This window comes from Protomyctophum parallelum, assembly GCF_964188405.1.
Source record: "Protomyctophum parallelum genome assembly, chromosome: 15".
Taxonomy (NCBI): Eukaryota; Metazoa; Chordata; class Actinopteri; order Myctophiformes; family Myctophidae; genus Protomyctophum; species Protomyctophum parallelum.
Window position 1 is genome coordinate 40741571 of NC_139710.1, and position 22905 is coordinate 40764475.

At 42.6% G+C, this 22905-nt stretch overlaps 1 long non-coding RNA gene across 1 annotated transcript; it reads left to right on the forward strand.

Moving 5' to 3' along the window:
• The first annotated feature begins 12020 nt into the window (after window positions 1-12020).
• LOC310872324 lies at window positions 12021-20633 on the forward strand. Its single transcript, XR_014570368.1, has 4 exons — window positions 12021-12112; window positions 13609-13689; window positions 16038-16207; window positions 18711-20633. It is a non-coding gene; the product is annotated as an uncharacterized lncRNA (long non-coding RNA).
• Window positions 20634-22905: the final 2272 nt, after the last annotated feature.

Genomic DNA, 22905 nt, shown 5'->3' on the forward strand with positions numbered 1-22905 from the left:
TAATAATGTGTCCTGTCCGCCCCCTTCACACAGATATGGGAAGTAAAGCAAAGTTGGGACCTCTTGCTATTGGCCTCTGGGGTGGAACTCTCTGGAAGACTCCTAACATGCTAACCATATCATCATGATAGGCACAATGCCTAACCCAAGAGGCCAATAGAGCGTCGCAGTCCCGCCCCCTTTCATGACGACGACAGCCCCAGGAAATAATTCCCCATGCATTTTTCCCATAGGCATTTCAAAAAGTATTTATTTAAAGTAATCCTCGAACAAAGCCAACTCGGATCGTGACAAATCATGACAACAAAAAAAAAAAAAGTTGTAACCTGCCCTTTTTTCTTCTTTCTAATTATTTGTTCGTCACCAAACAAAAATGTGTTTGTTGTCATGATTGTCGCGATCCGAGTTGGCTTTGTTCGAGGCTTACAGATCTGATAAATACTTTTTGAAATGTCTATGGGAAAAATGCATGGGGAATTATTTCCTGGGCAGGAGGAGACACACAAGTCAACTGCTTGTGGCCGGTAGGTAAGCTCCGCAGAGCGGGCAGCAGTGTAGATGCCTCTCACTGGCCAGTCTGCCAGGCTGTTTTTGCCTTATAATGTAGGCTGTTAACATTTAGGCCTGACATCAAAATTAAAAAAAAGTATTCCGAAAGAATATATATTCAAAGATTTGTGCCACATTTTCACGATGGTGAACTTTCTGAGAGCTTCACGGGCAAAGACAGCACTTCCCAAAAACTGAGTAATCGGTTTGTCATTTCCATTCACAAAAATATATTTTAAAATATATTTTCTCTTGTCTAAATGGACACTTTAGTGTATGTGGGTGCTTTGTAGTTCACTGAGAATTACTTGATCATTCATCCAATCAAGTGATGATTATATATTCTGTCCTATGTCACTTTTTGATTATGCCTGAAGAAGGTCAGTAGACCGAAAGGTTGCAAAATAGATACATTGATTGTGCGCAGATCTGAGTGTGCAGAGCTTCCCTTTATTTTTTCTCATGTTCCCTTTGTGGCTCCAGCACCTCACATAAGTTGTTTTTTTCAGCGGATGAGTGGTGGTTCTTTTTACAAAATATCTTTAGAGCACATTTTTCCAATGCCCAGCTTTCTGGGAACATTGGCTTGCAAAGTTACATATTGAAGATAAAAGTGAGGGCAGAAAAGTGAAGACGCCAAAAGTGATTGGCCGGAATGAGTTGTGATGATTTGATTGGCTGAGCACTGAACGTGATGTATGATGATGTGTGACGATGAACAGTAGGAGCAGAAAGTAAAGTGAATGCTGTTTATTTGGCGAATATTGCACCGGCCGTCGGGGATTCATTTCGTTCCATTATAATATTAACTATATTTATTTACATCATGGCCAACACTGATGTGCCATTACAGTTCTTTTTAACTAATAAAGATCTAAATATGAATGAACCTGGCAGCTAGGGGATACATTAATTCACTTGAGAAAAGGTGATAATTTGTCTTGTTTATGTTTTTTCTTTACTGTTACAATCGGTCTCTCGCAGAGCTGCCAGTTCTCTCAAGCAATGAGCATGCACAACTGATAAATCCAGCGACAAAGGCAATTCAATTTTGTATCAGAAGTACAGTAGACCTTTCCGTTAACGGTAGTGAAAAGGAGCCAGGAACTGAGAACAGGCATGCTGTCTTACTGTGTGTGTTTGTCTTGTGTGACTGTGAGGTCCACAGTGGCGGCGGCAGGGTGTAAAATTAAATTGCATGCTGAAAATTGCTTCTTTTTCAGCAATCAAGTGTAATATGACTTACTGGATCTCTTATCCACACATTCAATTCTGTGCATTAAATTCTTTAGATTTTAAACTTGGTGTCAGTAAAAAGGAACATCACAGGTGCAGCATGGTGACTGGTGATCATGTTTGTTTTTAGTTCTTTCCAAAAATGATGTTTTAGCAAATTCAACATAAACTAGGGGGAACCAGGGCGGAACAAGGCAGTAAAACATGCTGGTTAGTCAGTCGGGGACCAATCGGAAGGCTCACAAGAAAACTGTTTTGTGCCAGGGACCCCTATTCAAGATTTGTGTTGTCAAAATATTTCAAAAATATATATTTTATTTAATTCTTAATATTGTTGTTATAAATAACAGATCTACAACCTCTGCTTCTAGAATCCGTTCTTTTCAAAATAGCCAATGTAAAGTGGTAAAACAGACTAATTTGCTTCTTTTGGACTTTTTTTTTATAGACTTGGCTGCTTGTTTCTCTTGCTAAAACTGAGTCACAGCAGCAACGACTGATTGATTGAAAATATATTTTAAAAGGATGAATTCACAAGAAAGCTGTTAGGCTTGTTTCCATTGTGGTCCTCTTGGGGAAAGGGGAGCAACAGACAATAACGGTACAATACCGACAAAAACAGGAGGCAAAAAACAGGACAAAATTCATATAAATTGACCAATAAAACTGGATTTATTTTCTTTTTTCCCCTTACTTTTATTAATGTTTTTTCATTTGTGCCATCTATCTATTCTACACTATATTTACACTATGTTTTCGGCCAACCATCTTTTTAATGTGGATTTAAAAATATCAAAGGAACTGGTCACCTTGAGGCTGGAAGGCAAGCCATTCCACTGAACTGCTGCCGAGTACAGGGATGATGTCTTTCCCATATTGTTATGAAAAAGGCAGGGTTTAAAATCAGTAGGGCTCCCTCTGGTGTAGTGCCTGTGAGTATCACTAACCGTTGCAAAATAGTCACAGAAATATTTGGGTGCTAAATTATTTCTAATCCTGTGAACTAGACACATTTTAAATTGGGATACTCTCTCCTCCACTTTAAGCCACCCCAGACTGGTGAAGTGGGCAGGGAGAAGGTGAGTTCTAGGATGCAACTTCAGGATCACTCTAACCAGTTTATTTTGGGAGGTCTGGAGTTTCTTCTTGAGGGTCATAGAAATGCCAGTATACCAAGATGTACAGGCATAGTCAAATTGACATTGTACAAGAGCCCCAGCCAGGATCTTTAGGGTGTTTGAATCTAAAAGGCTAGAGATTCTAGCTAAAAATGTTGTTCTTTGGCTTACCTTTGAAACTACTTTTTGTGCCATATTTTCTCCTGAAAGCTTGTTGTCCAAAATGCACCCCAGGTAAGTAATGGATTCCTTGGCTGCCACTTCCAAGTACCCCACCACTATTTTAAACCCAGGAGACTTCTTTAGTTTATAATTTGACCCAAAGAGAATGGACTCAGTTTTACCAAGATGGAGAGACAGTTTGTTGTCTGATAGCCAGACACTGACTTTAAGGAGTTCAGCACTAAGTAGCTTTTCGACCTCTGCTTTCTCCTTATGAGAGACTACCAGTGCTGAATCATCCGCAAAAAGAAGTAAGTTACAGTCGACGGCTGACTTCATATCATTGACATATAATAAAAAGAAAAGTGGACCTAAAATGCTCCCCTGGGGGACCCCACTTGATAGAGATAGCGGCGAGGACAGGGTGCCATTCATGTCTACCACCTGTTTCCTTCCCATCAAGTAGGACCTCACCCACTGAAGTGATACACTGTCAAAACCCAAAGCCTTAAGTTTATTCAAAAGAATGTCGTAGTTCACCGTGTGAACTACGACATTCCCGCATCTGTGTGAAGTAGGCGGTCACAGTTTTTAGGAGACCAGTAGCAGTTTTCATACTAAAATAGCTTTTTTTCAGAGAGACAAATCTACTTTATTATCGACATTTCTGTGTCCCCAATAGGCGGCCCCAATAGCGTCGCAGTCCCTCCCCCTTTCTGAACGACCAGTAGCCCAGGAAATGAAATGCAATGCATTTCTCCTATCGGATTTTCTTTAAGTATTTATTTAAAGACGGTTACGCCGCGGACAAAGCCAACTTGGATCGTGAGAAATCATGACAATGAACACAATGTTTTGGGCCGATCAAATAATTTATAAGAAGAAAAACAAAACAAATAGTGTTGTCCTGCCTTTATTTTCTTCTTTCTAATGATTTGATCGGCCCAAAATATTGTGTTCATTGTCATGATTTGTCACGATCCGAGTTGGCTTTGTCCGCGGCGTAACCGTCTTTAAATAAATACTTTAAAGAAATGCCTATGAGAAAATGAACGGCGATTTATTTTCTGGGTCTCTCGAGGGGGCGGGACTGCGACGCTCTATAGGCGGCCCGTGGAGCGCCCCCTTGTGGCCCCTGGAAGAATTAAAAATAGACCCCGACCTCGCGTGTGCGGAGCCCAGCCTGGTCAAAATATGGCCCTTGAGGAAAATTAATTGGGGAACCCTCTGCACACTCTCGCAGTAGCAAATGGCCATTTGTTTGTACAGTATATTGATGTCACTTCCTAAATGTGTCACATTTTTATTTAACCTGACTAAGGCCCATGGTGAACATTATGTTTGTATAATGTGTACAGACCAGAGCCTCCTTTTTAAGCAATTGCGGCCAGATATGACGTGGTACCAGATACAACAGCAACAATATGATATTAAATGTCCTGGTTCCATTGATTCCATGTCTAAAGTGTCTCTCTCATCAGACAGCAGATACTGAGGACCAGGCTGAGAGTGAACTCCTGATTGAGAAGGTGGAGGGGGCTGCAGCGATGTATTGTGGGGCTGTGGAGACCAGAGAGACTGGCCGGGAGGCCTTCACAGGAGGAGGAGGAGGAGGAGGAGGAGATGGTAGCTCCCCCTGTGGCCTGGAGGACCACGGTGACAGGGAAGTGGCTGCTCATCCCAGCGAAATGACGGTTAGTGGATTCCTTCCCCCTGAACAGCAGGAGAGGATTCTCCGTCCAGTGCAGTTGAAACAGGAACCTGCACAGATTAAAGAGGAACAGTGGGAGATGCGTCTCGGTATGGTCGAGGTGAAACTACAACCTCCACAGATTAAAGAGGAACAGGAGGAGGTACTTCTAAGAACAGAGGGTAGTGGGTCAACGTTGCCGTTACTAGCAGTGAATAGTGAAGATGATGATGAAAATGGAGAAATGGATACTCCAGCCAGCACCTCAGCTGAACACATGGAAACACAAGCTTATATAGAGTACCGGGTATCGTCTGACACTGAAGACAGTGACGAGAACCTGGAATCATCTAAACAAACAACATCCATGAGGAGTCAAACTAGAAAGAAAAGCTTTGCCTGTACGGTTTGTAGCAAAAGCTTTGTTTGCAGAGACCATCGGAAAAAACACATGAGGGTTCATACGGGTGAAAAGCCCTTTGCATGTACAGTTTGTAGCAAACGCTTTGCACAGAAAGAATATCTGAAACCACACATGAGGATTCATACAGGGGAAACCCCATTTGCTTGCACAGTTTGTAGCAAAAGCTTTGTTTTCAAAAACCAACTGAAAGTACACATGAGGTGTCATACAGAGGAAAAACCCTTTGCTTGTCAAATTTGTAACAAAAGCTTTAGACAAGCTGGATATCTGAAAATACACATGAGGATTCATACAGGGGAAAAGCCCTATGTTTGTACAGTTTGCAACAAAAGCTTTGCCGTTCAATCAAATCTGAAAGACCACATGAAGATCCATGAAAAGAAAAGGCCAGTTACTATGGAATTGTCCTTTAATTGTTCATTTTGTAGCAAAAGTTACACTAGTAAGAAGATTCTAAAAATTCACATGAAGATTCATAGTCGTGAAAATCCCTTTTGTTGTGCAATTTGTAGCAAAGACTTTACTCTTAATGAAGATCTGGAAACTCACATGAAGATTCATAAGCTCTTTTCTTGTACTGTCTGTGACAAAAGCTACCATATAGAAAAATCTCTAAAGCAGCACATGGATATTCATAAACGAGGAAAGCCCTTTGCCTGTTCAGTTTGTAGCAAAAGTTTTTACAATAAAACAAATCTGAAAGACCACATGATAATTCATACAGGGGAAAAACCCTTTGTGTGTCCATTTTGTAGCAAATGCTTTAATCGAGCTGGAACAATGAAAACTCACATGAGGATTCATATAAAGGAATAGTAGCCCTTATACATTTTGTGAAACAAGCTTTACTCCTGAAGGAGAATTTCATGCTAGAAGGCTTTCTCGCCTTTAGTTGCAGTTGTTTAGTCCATAAAAGTGGTCCAATTGTCCCTCATGAAAACGCATTATTGGCCAGCTGCCCTACCCGACCATAAGCCCTGAATAGGGCGTTGGATTGTAATGCTAATTCGCTTATTTCCATCCCTTTTTTTAAATATATATCCTCTCTTCATAATGTACAGTAAATAGTATCCCAAGCAGCACACTTTACTTCATAGTAACGCCTTTGCTGTGTTTCAGCCGTAAAGCGCAAACTCTGGTCTATCGCAAGACTTCACGAGCTCCATCCACTTGCATGGAACTCGCAAAGTCTCGCGATCTCCTGTCACCTCTGAATAATGTGCTTTGAAATCTAATCTGCTGCTGCCTTTTACTGTTGTTTTTTTAATTTATTATTATTATTCTGTAGCCTACTGTTTATTCTTAATTTTCTGTTTATTTCAATGCATTCTCATGTTCTATTCTTTTTCTTTTTTTTTTAAGATATTTTTTTGCGGCTTACGCCTTTTATTGATTTTTTTTGAAGGGACAGACAGTAGGCTGACAGGAAACGGGAGAGAGATGGGGGGATGACATGCAGTAAAGGCCGTGTCGGGTCCGGGAGTCGAACCCGCGGCACACTGCGACTGGATTACCAGTCCGGTGCCCAGACCGTTACGCTACGGCCTGGGCCCTCATGTTCTATTCTAACTAGTTATATTGTGTTACAGTACAAGTACAGTACAGTACAATGCAAATTTATAATCTACTGCTGTTGTGTCTTAATACCGTTTTGTGTAAAGCACACTGACATAAAATAAATAAATAAAAAATAAAACGAAGAAAAGAAAGTTTGACTTCCAAATGACCCATTAGGAATACAATTCACAATTCAGGCATTTAGCAAATGTTCTTACCCAGAGCAAAGTGGATGCTTTGGGTTTGTGGCCCAGCTGGGGGCCCACGGGCCGTGGCTGGGGGCCCAGGGGCCCCTGAGCTTGAGCGTCCGCGTGACCGCAAAGAGGCTCAAGCTCAGGGGCCCCCCAAAAAAGGGGTAACGGTGAATAACAGTGACGCACACGGTCCTTGTCACTGTTAATAACAATGGGCTTATTCATTTGTGTCAATAAAATGACCCCAAAAGTCTTCATGATACGGTACATTACTGCAAGTGTTTAAATCCTCAGTTTGCATTTATTTGGCTTCGTTTTTGGCTGTTTATTATTATTAAGCAATCCCTTGCTGTAAATCCTGAATATTGCAGGCCTATATGTCATAATTGTTATACGTACACATATGCAGACAGTATGGCCCTCATTTATCAATTGAGTGTAAAATCTGCCCCAAATTCGAGTGTGGGTTTCGTAGTACCAGGGACTACAGATGAAATTTAGCCTCGGCTAACTCTGGCCCATTTACATTGATGTGAAAACTGACATGTTGATTAATGAGCTTTGTCCCTGTCAAATAAAGAAATAAAATAAAATAAATAGTACACCCACGTCGCCACGGCATTTATAAAGTGATCGCAAACAGCTGATCCTTCCTTAATTTCGTTCTGACGTTAATAAATGTGACGGCTGAAATCTATCTGGCACGCCATATGAAACCAAGCCTCGCCCTCGTTTTTGCGACATGAACAACTGCAATACGACCTGGAAACCATGGTTACAGGAAAAATAAAGTTTCTCCCGTGCCTTGCTGCCCGCCTCACCCCCTCTCTCATATACACACACAGATGCACACGCCACTTGCAAGCCCAACTAACTGGTGTGTTGTTAAATAAATAAAGAACGAACACCTGCATGAATTAAATAAAGTTGTACTGTAGGCCTACCCTGTCAGTTTCCTTCTCACCTCGCTTGCCTTGCTGTCATCCATGCACGCACCTACATGACACATCGACATCGCATCGCCATGAATACGTTTGTAGGCTGGCCTATATTCATTTTACCCATTCGTGTGCAGTGCACGGCGAAGGCGTGAGACTGCGCACTGCTGTGATAAGTCCTGTGGTGAGGGTGAGTGATGCCTGCATGAGAGATAGGCTATCATGTCGTCAAGGCAGTCATAATCAACGTTGTAGTGATTTGATCATTGATGAACGAATCATAAACATATGGATGAAGGCTTGCCGCTTGCATGTGTGCTGGTATGTGTTGGAGACGCACGCCGCGGTCCCGTCCTCCCGACCCCCTAAAATGATCTCGCTTTTATCTGAACTGTCAAAGCACTTATTTAAATGGTGAATGATTAAGCTCCTTACGCCTATAGCCTGCTACAATTGCAAATAGGCAAGCTGTATGCTTGTCATCATCACTTGGAAATAAAGGCGTGCAGTCCATTTATGCCTTTTTTTATAATATCACAGACAGTACAGTGATATAGGCATCTGATGTCATGCCGCATGCACTCCCAAATCATCTCACAAGTGTGCTTGCATAACAAGGCCAGTAAAGCACTGTTAGATTGAGCACAAACTAATACATTGTAAACATGTTATATTGTTTTTAATTGCGCGAATTTAATTACTTGTAAAGTTGGAAATCTCTCTTTTTCTTTTTTTTACATGTATATACATACTTTTATATTAACATTTTAGGATTGAAAACATATGCTTAGATGCCTGTGACAGCGTATCAGCAGTTCAGACAATGCTGCTCCGCTTGTGTACGACAGAAAAACAGCCGAGGACAAAGTATACAACAGCTCCCGACCAGACGTGACTTTTTGTCCTACTCAAGTTCAATTTCAAGCTTTGGCGGATAAATGAGGGCCTATGTGTCACGTTGGGAAGGGGAAAAAAGCTCCAGGGGGGTGGGGGGCCCTCCAATCTGCACCAAGCTTGGCACCAACACTTTTCAGCGGCCTGCCATGACAATGGGGTTACCTTTCTAATAAAATTGTTTTTATTTTGTTCTGTAAAGTGACTTTGAGCACCTTGAAAAGCGCTATATAATTTGTATGTATTTTTTATTATTATTAACCCATTCAGGACAAGAACCCCGATCTACAAGCTCAAGCTCTATGAGCTTGTAGATCTGCTATATTTTTTTAATATATTCTTTCAGAGCCAACGTCTGGAACTCAAATCTTTGCTTCTGGGTCCCTGGAAAAACATATTTTCAGGTCGGCGACCAATTACATGTAATTTTTGCGGTCCTTCACATGAAGTACATTGACAACAACTTGTATAGGTTATAACATAACACAGAAAACTGTCAGGACATTCTGTAGAATCTGGCCTGAGTGGCCTCAGTCCTAAATGGGTTAATAGTCACACCAGGAGCCATGTGCGGCCCCCAGGGGCCAGGTTTGGGGCATCTGGAGACCACATGAAAATAATAGTCACACCAAATCAAGCCCATCACACACCGGGTGTGCAGCGACGCGACACAGGCGTTGCCGTGCGGCGACGAGACACAGGCGTTGCCGTGCGGCGACGAGACACAGGCGTTGCCGTGCGGCAACGCCTGGAAAATAGAACAGTGGCGTATCGGAGCGCCAGGCAAGGCATGAACGCGTGTCGGACGCCGCTGGTGTGCGATAGGTTCATTGAAAATAACGGAGGCGGCTGTTTTGACACGCGGCGTTCGCAGACGGTGTGTGTAGCCCTACAATAAAGTGTTCACACAGGGTGCTACAGCAGTGTTTAACACTTCAAATGGCCATAACTCCGTGATCATTGCTCTGATCATCGCAACAGGACTGGATTGAATGCCATGTTTGCAGCCTTAAAATCTAGTCATCTATGTGTTCCAATGTTGCGCACACTGGACCAGAAGAGGGCATCATGAAAGACCCGCCCATGGCAACGCCCTGCCTGCCTCTGGTCTTTATCGGGTCTCAAAGACCTCGATACATTTTGCACAAAGTTCTTAAGTTTTCACTTAAGAACTTTCATATTTGGTGGACATTTGACCTAATTTATCCTTTCTGACATTCTATATGTTGATCTGAACTCATCAAACCCTGACTGTACATTCAAGACACCCCCCATGCCAAAGTGCTCGCCCAGCTGTCTGCTGTCACCCAGGCGGATGTGTTCACAAGGGCGTCTTACTGGTTAAATGTTAAATGTAATTATATTAGTAGAGGAGGAGGAGGAGCAGGAGGAGGAGGAGGAGGACCGTTATTCACTGATGAGAAAATTAGGCCCTTCGACGGCATCAAGGCCCGGCAAAATACATTTTTGTCGACTAAATCAACTCAGATATACTATAGTCGACTAAAATCACACAATATTTAGTCGACTAAAACTAGACTTGACTCCAAAACATTCCGGGTGACTAAAATGTGAGTAGAACTAAATGAAAACTATTCAAGAAACTATGACTAAAACTAAAATCTAAACGTGCTGCCAAAAACCACACTGGTTCAAGATCAATCTGATGCATAGATAACATACATGCCAATATTCTATGACAAAGCATCTAACTCAGGCCACTAGGTGGCACAATCACACAGGTCAGAGCTGGGTTTAAAACTTCCCAAAACATTGATTGATTGATTGAAATATTTATTAACAGTTTGTAGAATTTACAGTACATTTTAAGCACAAACTCAATACAAAGACTGTCAACTGTGAGTGGACGACCCAATTAAGCATTACACTTGTTTACAACAGGGTCCACATTGTTCAATTCATCAAAACATTTAAAGACATACAGACATTTAGAGACATACAAATAGACATTTCTATGTAGCTAAAGTACAGAACAGGAATTCATCATATGGGAAGCAAAAAAGGGAAAATATACAATATACAGTGAGGGAAAATGGGGGGGGGGGGGGGGTGGGGGGGATTCAGATTTTACAGAGGCCAGTTTCGAATTGCAGCCATCCGTAGGTGCCCTTTGAGAGCGGTTTTGAAGGAGTCAAGGGATTCACATGTCTTAATGACTGTTGGTACGGCGTTCCACATTTTGGTGGCATAGGAGCGAAAAGAATTTAGTCCCTTGTTTGTGCCGAATCTGGGTTGTACATGGTTTGTTGCACTCCCTCTGGTGTTGTGGGTGTGGACTTCAAACAAACTGGTCCGCCTACTACGGCCGATCACTCCCGAACCCACCTCACCTCTGCCCACTTTGACTGGCTGGAATGGCATAGGGTTGACGACACAGTACAGCATCTTGTAATGGGTCTGGTCCACAAGATTCTCTACCCATATCCTGGCATATGTACCTGGCTAAATACTTAAAGTATTTATACTAGTAGCCTATTTATACTTAAACACCCACAACACCAGAGGGAGTTCAACAAACCATGTGCAACCCAGATTCGGAAATAACATGGGACTAAATTAATTTCGCTCCTATGCCACCAAAATGTGGGACGCCCTAGTGGCCCTACCAACAGTCATTAAGACATGCGAATCCCTTTACTTCTTCAAAACCGCTCTCAAAGGGCCGTACAATCTGAACTCCCCTAACTGTATATTTTTTGTTTCCCTTTTTACCACCTTATGATGAGTGGTATCATGTACGCAGTATGCATGTACCTGTATACATGTATGCAGGCTATATACATGTATGCATGTGTATGCATGTATGTATGCAGAGAGTGCTGAGGGGGCAGGGGCTGAAACCCCAGAAAAGGGCACATAGGCCTATGTGTGGGCGCGCATCGCTTGCCATTTTTTTGGGGTGGTCTTTTTGTGGGTCCGTCCCTTGTGCCATTTCATAAAATACAGTAAAATAAGCAATACGTTCTCATTAGTCTGAAACTAAAAAAACTGATTAAAAGTAGGCCTATAATTAATTATTATTGCCCCCACATAAGCCCTTATTGGCCCTCCACACAAGCCCTTATTGGCCCCCACACAAGCACTTTTTGCCCCCCCCACTCAAGCGCTTATTGGCCCCCCACACAACCCCACTAGGGAAAGGGCTTTGAGGCAAAAGGGCAGGGGCTGTATATGGGCGAAGGATTGCTTCTTTTGGGCTTCTTTTCACAGACCTGGCAACCTGGGTGTTTTCAGTCCAAAGCAGCAGCTTTCTGTGTGTGTGTGTGTGTGTGTGTGTGTCGTGTCTACAGTAAAAAACTGCATTGATTCACTTCATCTCCTCCTTTCAGGTACAGTGTTGTGTAGCAGCCAGATATACAGGCTTTATTGGCATATAAATGTATTGTTCATGTGGCGCCAGCAGGCGTGTTGTTGTAATAGTATCGTGGTGAAAAGTGGCTAACTGGCTAACTCTCTAGCCCCGTTTGGAACGTTTTTTGTTTGTTTTTTACCGTCCCACTCCACGGTAGCTCGTAGGCAGCTATAGGGGTCCCACGGGGGGTCCCTGACCGGCCTGTACGTCGACAGCGCCCCCGCTTAGGCCCCCACCGAACCCGGGTGCACACCCCGGACGGCCAATGCAGGCCCGCAGGTTGCCTGCCCGACCAAAGTAATTTTGTTTCTGCTGAATTATTGAAGTGATGGATGGTGGGGCAGGCGACAACTACAGCGAGCTTCATAATCGTCTAGCCCTGAAACATGACTGTCATGGTAAATCATAGTACCGTCATGTGAACCATAATATATGGCTGTGTGTGTGTGGTGACAGTCAGTGGTGTCACTTGTCTTGTTGTAATTGTAGCATCGTAAAAGCAGGATCGACGCACTGTGTGAGCTTAATTGTAGCCTGCAATTATTTTCCCCCTGTAAAGTGGCCTGTGAATATTGTATTGATACCTGTATAGTTTGTTGTGGGTTTCTTAATTGTTTCTAAAGTGTAGCTGCTTATTTGGTAGCCCTGGTCCAGTGCTTACAGCGAGTCTCTCACTGTCAGTAAGCACTGGACCAGGGCTACTTATTTGGGCTTGTCTCCTTAATGATGTTTTTGTTTGAATCAATGGTTCTCAAACATTTTCATGTACTTAAAGATAGGGTAAGTGATATTTTGTTTGTTAAAAGGTTAAATCACTATGTTCTGGTGGTAATCATTACTATAGTGACTTAGGCCAACATTGCCCACCTGCCCCTGGCAGCTATATAAAACACTAAGGGTTACCCACCTGCCCCTGGCAGCTAAATAAAACACTAAGGGTTACCCACCTGCCCCTGGCAGCTAAATAAAACACTAAGGTTTGCCCACCTGCCCCTGGCAGCTAAATAAAACAATAAGGGTTGCCCACTGCCCCTGGCAGCTAAATAAAACCCTAAGGTTTGCCCACCTGCCCCTGGCAGCTAAATAAAACACTAAGGGTTGCCCACCTGCTCTTGGCAGCTAAAAAAAACTTTCGGACAGGTGAAGTCTGCTTTCAGGTTGCCTGAACAGGAAATGCTTGTTTGAAATATGTATCACGATAGAGGCCACACTACGATATATCTTGATTAAACATTTGTAACAATCCACCTTTTACATTGAACGGACTGGGTGTTTGCTCGAGACTCCCTTAATCTGAGAGGTGGTATATTCGCTGTGGAATTCCACTTTTTCCACCCACGTGCTTCTCCATCATCAGATGAGCATTTTGTGGTTTGAAGAGCATGTCTGTATAATTATCCACCGCAGTAGTCGTGCGAGGGGGGAAAACAAACGTGTGGTGGTGGTGATGATGATGATGATGGTCCTTTGCAGAAGAGTGCCATGCGGCTGCTCATGCTGACTGCTAGGACCGCAGCCTGCCTCCGTCTGCCTCCTGGAATGGACCAGTGACAGGTAGGGCTGTCTCTGTTTTTTTTGCATTGAACATTGAAACTTTACCATTTATTGTTTTGCCTTTTAGCCCTCGTAATCACAAATTGCACAGGCCAGATATGACAAATTCCTTACCCTATTGACAATAAGACTGCATTTCTTTCCGATGGAAATATCCCCAAAAATGGGGTCGTATTATAATCTGAAACCATTCCAACACTCCTTGAGCTAAAAACGGCCGTACGGGTCCATTTAGTTTCATTTGACTCTTGAGAGTTAAATTATTATTAAGCATCTGTAGCCTATTACTTAATTTACAAGAAGTCTACACAATTAGAGAACGTAGAATAATTGTAATTATTTTTGATCAACGTTAGCCTGTTATCACTCCTATGGTACCAACATAAATACAGCATGGAAATGTGGAGAAAATCTTATCCAACCAAACAAAATATTCAAGGTTTTGGGTCTGAGAGGCTAATCTCGTCAAATGGCTCAAATGCAGAATACATAATGAGCCTTGATACGATATGGGTTGAAAGCCACTGGCCTGGAGGATCCCAGACAGTGACCGGTTAATAGTAAGTGGTTCCAATGCTATCTCTCTCCTTCCTTTTGAAAATTCCTACAATGGCATGGTCAGGTTTTCAGGGCAAGTCACATCTCATATCGACTTGCCCTGCCTAAGGCTAGTAGTAAAAGGTGGTACAAGTATGTCTCTCATAACTTTCAACCAAAATGCATTGCCTGCAGATTGTATTGTGTGTAAAACATTGATGACCCGAGTTTCTTTAAAAACAGTTTATCTATATAAAGCCATGTTTAGATTTGAATAATGTAGACAGTTGCATTACAAGTCACGCCCTTCATGTGGGTAGGACCCTTGGGCTAGAGACCATTTCAATGTTTATTTTCCACAAAATAACTCTTGAAAAATGGCGTTGGATCTACAAGCTTACAGTTGTACAAGCTTCATGTCATGAAGTGACTGTAGATCTGCTATTTTTGAAAAGGGTCTGAAAATGTATGGACATTGTTTTTGTCAACATTGAAACGATGCAAAAGAAATGTGGGTAGGACCCTGCGTTCTTACTACTTCTAGTTATGTTCTCATACACCACGTGTCCAACTACATACCGACGGAGATCCCCTCGTATGGACTGATTGATAAGACTTCCGAGCTCTGGTAGAGCAACTACACAAGCCTCAACACATGGTACCTGTACTGTTCCCAAGCGTAAGAAACAATTTTCCCTTGTGGATAATAAAGACATCTAATCTAATCTAATCTAAGAACTCATTCTGGCAGTCTGTCTTCTCAGTGAAGGGGGTCAAACTTTTGGAACTCTCTGCCTATACCGTTCAAAAACTAGAGACGGGTGGTAACGTGTTCTACAGAGGACTCTTAACTATGGTTGAAATCAAATCAACTGTGCTCACATGCAGGGGCGGAGCCAGGGGTGATAGACAGCTGGAGAGAGTTGAATAACCTTCAAATAACCAGAAGTTACCGAAATACAATGTGATTGTGATGTCCATGTCAAATAAATGAACGTAACATCTGACCATATCCGTTTGGATCACTGCTGAAACCTTAGCTGTGAGTCTAGATGTGAGAGACGAACCTACTGTTGCATTTTTGGGAAACTACTGTAATTAACATAAGTTGCAGGTGTGAGCAGTGGGAGGAGAGGGGTTCTCACATGCCTTTTTTTGGGGTTTTTTTTTACCAGTAGGACCGTTTGCGGTGTGATCCGTTCTCATTCTTGGAATAGTCGAGTACAGTACTTGCTTCTCATGAGAGATTTGACTGTAGTTTTATTAACCCATTTTGGGCGGGAACCCCTTTTGGTGTTTCAAGCATTATGTTATACTTTAGTTATTGAAAAATAGCAGATCTACAAGTTCATAGTGCGGCACTGAGTGCCGTGCTACGAGCTTGTAGGTCTGCTATTTTTGAAAAATCGTGAAAATGCGGCACAAATCTTTGAATATATATTCTTTCACAGCAAACGTTTTTTTTAACTCAAATCTTTGCTTCTGGGAGGTCACTGGAACAACATATCGGCGGCCGATTACATATACTTTTTGGGGTCCTTGACATGAAATATTGAGCACCACTGATATAGAAACATATAGGGTTTTCAGAAAACTGTCAGGATTTAGAAGACATTTTAAAATGCGTTAATAGCACTGCCACATGAAGGATTAAAAACGGCAGAAAATAAATACATAGATCCATATTGTGCAGGAAAAGTTTAAAGCCTAGAGACTAATTATACGTAGTAGAGCAGTGGTTTTCAACCCTGTGTGTGTGTGTGTGTGTGTGTGTGTGTGTGTGACTGAGTGTCTCTCTCTCTCTCTGTCAGATGTGTACCAGTGATGTTCATCTATCCAATCACAGCATGTGGTCTCAGTGTCAACATAACATGCATTCCTACATCAGCACACCTGAGCTCTGCTGCCCCCTGGAGGACGGCTGCCTGCATGACTTCCATCTTCACACGGCTTGAGAACAACCACTGCACTGAGACGAGCTGTGAGTAACACTTAACCGTTTCTCTGCGGGAAAGGGACATTTACGTGGTTCCCAGTGCTCCGATGCGGGAAAGGGAGATTTACGTTTCCTGTATGTTTTTATTGATAACTTTCAATCGCCTTTCTACACACCCGAGCACTTTACCTACTAGCATTGGACGGTAGCACAACACTCTGATCACGTGATCACAAAGAAAAAGAAAAAGATGCCTCTTCCCCCTCCCTTCCTGAAACTCAGGACGGGAGGGGCTCAAATGCTCACTATCACACAATGGCGGCCCCCATTGCGAGCGTAGCTACTAGCTAGCCCTTAGCCAGATCACATTTCATGACAGCTAGGCAGAGCTGTTTCTCACTCCCCCCCTGCATGTCTCAGGGGAGGGAGGGGGCCCCCTGTTTGCTCGCGAGGAGGCGTCTTTGTGTAGACTCTGTTTCTGTCGGAACACCCCTGTGAAGTGAGCAGTGCAACTGTTGCACTGCTCACTTCACAGGGGTGTGATTTTTATTATTATTACAGTATTAGTTTTTTTCTTATGAAAGCAGTCTTCTGTTTCATACGGTATATAGTATGTACATGTGTCGCTATAGGCCTTATTTTGTGAATAATAGTTGTTCAGGTCCATGCCTTCTCGAAAGTTCTCTCTGGTGGCCGCAAGCTGCATTCAATAAACAATTACTGACAAACTGTACATGGGATCAATGTGTATATTGATTTCCTCCTAAAAGTAGACATTGAGGGCTTTCATTCAGTGTATGGTATGTATAGGATATTATTTGTGTTCATATAAAAAAACGGAACTGAAATGTCTGTCAACTTTGACCTTCCATATCTCTGTTGTTTTTTCAAGCGAGCAGAGTGCAGGAAAAAGCAGGTGTTAGAAAAAGGTCAATATCTCCAGAATGGAAGATGGTAAAATCATGATTTCTTTAAAAATTGAAGTGGACAAGTTCTAGTTTATTTTGATGTATGCGGTGTGATTCTCGCTATAAGAGAACAGTTTGCTGTGGGCCCCGAAACAGTTCCTTCGTCCAATGTTAATCCCTTAGCATAGCCCAAGACAGCCAAGCAGAATAGGCTAGCAATAAGAGTGTTAAACTTAAATTGAAGCATCAAAGCGTCTCTCCCTTGGAGTATATATGAATAGAGATGACATCCGAGTTCTCCTCCCATCCACTTGCATTAAGTTGCTCAAAAGCGCATGAGGCGATTTCACTCCTCCTTCCGGGTAGGAACATATTGCATTCTGGGATGGATTTGCCCCAAACACATGAACGCGCTGCCGTTGAACACGCACGAACGCGTCGTGAACGTGCACAATGATAGTCAACGGACCAGCGCGTTCATGTGTTTGGGGCCAGGCTGCAATACCTTCATTCGGCCACTATGTCCATTTCGCCTCAGGGTTTCCGCTGGGTGCCTTCTCTATTCATATATACTCTAAGGTCTCTCCGTCGGAATTACCATTGGATCCCTTTATTATTAACCCATTCATACATTCCTACAAGCTAGTAGCTTGTACAGAGGGCTGCGCTACAAGCTTGTAGATCTATTTTAGAAAAATCTTGAGAATGCAATGCTCTGCAAATCTTGAATATATATATTTTCAGAGCAGGTTTTTAACTTCTGGGTGGTCCGTGGAACAGCATATTGTATTGTATGTACTGTATGTCGGTGGTGTCCAAAATACTACTTCACGCTACCTCGTTTTTTAGGACTCTTTAGAAGCGTTAATATTCCAAACGAGGTGATTGATTTAGTCAGAAATGAGTACAGAACATTGCCGTTTTGATCAAAACCATGGAGAGCAACGTTATGGTCGCGCATCATCATTCCAAAACACAGAATACAGTTGACTGGCCTCAAGTAGCTATTAGTAGAGCGTAGTAATTATTATGCTCTATACTCTATACTATCTTAGTAATTACTACGCTCTATATCGTATAGTCACTTTAGGGCTGCTATATTATTATCACAACATAGTGTTATATCATTGACCTAAATAGCGTTATATTAACAAGGATAGTATAATAAAAATAAATATAACGTTAGACCTATGTCTTTTTCAGAAATTAAAACCTGTGGAAAACCTTAGTTAAACATACAGTTACGCATTACTTTACCTGTGTTACATCTTAACCCATTTAGGCTTGACATCTAAATAAAAAAACGTCTTCTAAATCATGACAGTTTTCTGAATGTATGTTCCTCTATCAGTGGTGCTCAATATTTCATGTCAAGGACCCCCAGAATTATCTTTATTTGGCCGCGGACCCTCGTCTGAAAATATGTTTTGCCAGGGACCCACCCCCAGAAGCAACGATTTCAGTAAAAACGTTTGCGTTGAAAGAATATATATAATACATTTTCGCAATTTCTTTTCAAAAATAGCAGACCTGCAATCTCGTAGCGTGGCACTCTGTGCAAACAAATCAGTAACTTGGAGAATCAGAATTCCCATTGAGTTGCTCTCTGTGAAGTTACATCCTCTGTGCTCTGTCTATAGGTCTCCAATTCCTTCCTGGCTGTAAAGAAGAGGTTTCCCCTGAAATGCAGGAGCGGAGCAGCTGTCTGGTCCAGGCGAAACTAGAACCGCCACAGATTAAAGAGAAACAGCATGAGAGGAGCGGCAGTCTGGTCCAGGTGAAAGGAGAACCTCCACAGATTAATGAGAAACAGCAGGAAAGTCTGGTCCAGGTGAAAGTAGAACCTCCACAGATGGAGGAGAAACGAGAGTTGGTACTTCTAAGAACAGAGGAGGGTAGTGGTGGGTCAACGTTGACATTACTAGCAGCGACAAGTGATAATGATGTTTATGATCACGGAGAGCCTCCAGCCAGCACCTCAGCTGAACACATGAAAACACAAGCTTACATAGACTACTGGTTGCCACCACAGCCAACTAGCGATGACCAGCTCCTCTCCTCACACAGTTCCGAATCCGACACCGAAGTCTCCGATGATTGGAAGACCAGCGACCAAGTGTCAATTTCAAACGCACTGAATTCCCACCGCTCCGAATCCGATGCTGAAGTCGACAATGATTGGAAGACCAGCGACCACGTGTCGGTTTCAAACGCACTGAATTCACACCGTTCCGAATCCGATGCTGAAGTCGACGATGATTGGAAGACCAGCGACGACGTGTGTGTTTCAGACACGCTGAAATCGCACAAAGGCTTTGCTTGTACAGTTTGTAGCAAAACCCTTGTTTGCAGGGACCACCTGGACAAACACATGAGGGTTCACACGGGTGAAAAGCCCTTTCCGTGTACAGTGTGTGACAAAAGCTTTGCGCAAAAGAGTTATCTGAAATATCACATGAGGATTCACACAGGGGAAACCCCGTTCGCCTGTACCGTTTGTAGCAAAGGCTTTGTTTGCAAAGACCATCTTGACAAACACATGAGGGTTCATACAGGTGAAAAGCCATTTACGTGTACAGTTTGCGGTAAAGGCTATGCACAAAAGGGATATCTGAAATATCACATGAGTATTCATACGGGGGAAACCCCCTATGCCTGTTCAGTTTGTGGTAAAGGCTTTTATAATACGTCAAATCTGAAAGACCACATGAGAATTCATTCAGGGGAAAAGCCCTTTGCGTGTCCATTTTGTAGCAAAACCTTTAAGAAAGCTGGAACAATGAAAGACCACATGAGGATTCATACAGGGGAAAAACCCTTTGTGTGTCAACTTTGTAGCAAAAGCTTCACCCAAACTGGACATCTGAAAACTCACATGAGGATTCACACAGGGGAATCGCCCTTCTTCTTTTACTCTGAATTATCCATCCATCCATCCATCCATCTTCAACCGCTTATCCGTAGTCGGGTCGCGGGGGCAACAGCTCCACCAGAGTGCTCCAGACTTCCCTCTCCAGAGCAACATTAGTGACTTCCTCCTGGGGGATTCCGAGACGTTCCAAGGCCAGTGAGTCGATGTAATGAATCATCTGAAAAAAGGAAAACTGAAACTCCACTTGTTTGTAGGGGAAAGAAAAAGATAGAAGACTATCTATGCTCTACTACGCCGGTGTCTTGATCTATCTAAACTGGACATTCATACAGGGAAATAGTAGCCCTTATACATTTTGTGAAACGAGCTTTACTCTTAACATGACCTGAAAAGAATGAATATCTATCCTGAGACATCCAATAATTGCTGAACATAATCAAAACACTAAACCGTCCATGTGAGGTTCCAGTAAAGGTCATTACACACCAGCAGTGATGAAATTGAAATGACGCAATAAAAACCACTTTTTTGGTGATGCCTCACTAATACAGGTATTTGAGGTGAATGTTAGTTATAATTTCATTGCTTCATCGCCTCTGTATAATCATCCTCATCCTTCTGCATAATACTCCTAACCCAATTGGGTGTTTAAATTAATGTGAACTAATGTCAAAATAAATCATTCCCCATGTTGTGTATGGACCTTAACACATTTTGGGCGGGAACCCCTTTTGGTGTTTCATTATGTTATACTTTAGCTATTGAAAAATAGCAGATCTACAAGCTCGTAGTGCGGTACCAAGTGCCGCGCTACGAGCTTGTAGGTCTGCTATTTTTTTTAATCGTGAAAATATTCTTTCAGAGCGAACGTTTTTCGCTCAAATCTTTGCTTCTGGGACAACATATTTTCTGATGGGGGGTCGGTGGCCAATTACATAGAAACAGAGTTTTTCAGAAAACTGTCAGGATTTAGAAGACATTTTGTAGAATTGTTCCCAGGTCTAAATGGACCTTAACTGTTTGTCCAGAACCTGTTGTACTTACTGTCTGTAACCAGGACTTGTGCTATCACGCCTCCAGGGACCCTTATTTACACTGGCAGCCAAATCTGTGACTGCCTCCCCCTGGCCAGCCGGGGCGCCTGATGGAGGGGAAAGGAACTGGTCGGAATAACGTGTTCCTTCCACGCGCTACGTCCGGTCGGGGAAATCCCCCCCCCTGTCAGGTGAAAAGAAGCAGCTTGGACTCCTCATGCATAGGAGGCATGAGGTCAGTCCACTGCCCCCCAGGTTGGCAGAGGAAGTGTAGCGCCCAGGATTACATTAGATAATTGGCACTGGGTGAAAAAAACTGGGTTATAAGAAAAAAAAAAAGATCTGTGCCACATCCAGGTTGAAATCCAATTTCTTTAAATAAGTCTAAATGCAGACACGTCACATGGAATCCGATTTTTGAGTGGTGCAACCACTCCAAGGAACGGCATTGTCCGTGTTCACCTATGTGTCCGCCTATGTATGTGTTAATGAGCACCAGTATGACTTAGTACCAGTAGGGTCGCTGTTGTGCCAGAAACGGAGACAGAGATAGTGCTGCACTGTTGCCTGCTAATGAGAGAGAGAGAGAGAGAGAGAGAGAGGAGGGGGGAGAGGGGAGTTGCACCACTCAGTTCACACGGGTGTGATTTTTTTTTCAATTGTCACATTCAGAGGTGGTTTCAAATCTGATTTGAGGAGATCTGTCTCAGTCTGAATGCAACAACCCGATCTAAATCGGATTCCATGTGACTTGTATGTCGCTGGGCTACACGTATTATGGATCTTTTTCAAAACGCGTTTTTGCACACTCAAACGGAGGTTTTTGGAAACGAAACAAAATATCCCAATCAGTGGATCAGTGTAGCTTTGTGTGTAGCTTTTGAGAAACGATGACGTCACCGCTCATATATATTTTAAAATTATAATTACATGAGAAATGCAGCTTGTGCCTGGAAACGACACAGATATCTAGCCGATTGTTCACGTTTTTATATCACTGTTAACAACTTTAAAACGTTTCATTGTTGCATCAACTGCACCATGTCACCAGCGAGCCTTCTGCATCCAATAATAAATAACCCATTCTGAACGGGAACACCTTTTAGTGTTTTAAGCATTATGTTAGACTTTAGCTATTGAGAAATAGCAGATCTACAAGCTCGTAGGTCTGCTATTTTTTTTTATCGTGAAAATGTGCAAATCTTTGAATATATATTCTTTCAGAGCGAACGCTTTTAACTCTGGGGGGGGGGTCCCTGGAACAACATATTTAGAGATGGGGGTCGGTGGCCAAATACATATAATTCTGGGGGTCCTTGACCTAATATTATTTGAGAACCACTGACATAGAAACATGGCCTACTAGTCCAGTCCGTGGATAACCTGCATAACCATGTGAAACTATTTTCGTGCGTAAAGTTTGTCTGGCGGCTACACCAGCGCACGCCACATGGATGGGAGAATCATGCATTTCCATCCCAATTTACAATTTAGGCATTTAGTAATCCAGAGCGACTTACATTAAGCAAGAACAGAAAGCATGGCAATACATCACATGCATAAAAAGTAGTTATCATGAAACATGCGTAAGCTAAGAATGTAACAGTGGGGTATCTATATAATGAAACTATACATATAAACTATATGATTCAGACTGGATTTGGCTGCCAGTCGACACTGACGGATCCGATCTGGTCACTTGCAAATCCAGTGTGAACGGTCGGGCCAAAAGATCAGATTTGAGAAATAAATCCCAAAATCTGATTTTGAATCATATTTGACTGGATGTGACTGCAGTCTAAATGGGGCCTTGGTCTCAAATTCAGTATGCACATTCTTGCTAGTGTCTTCCTTCACCTCGGTAGCTTTCAGCAGCAATACACAAAGCATCATTAAATTAATGTTTAAAGGAAAACCACTGTAAAGTAA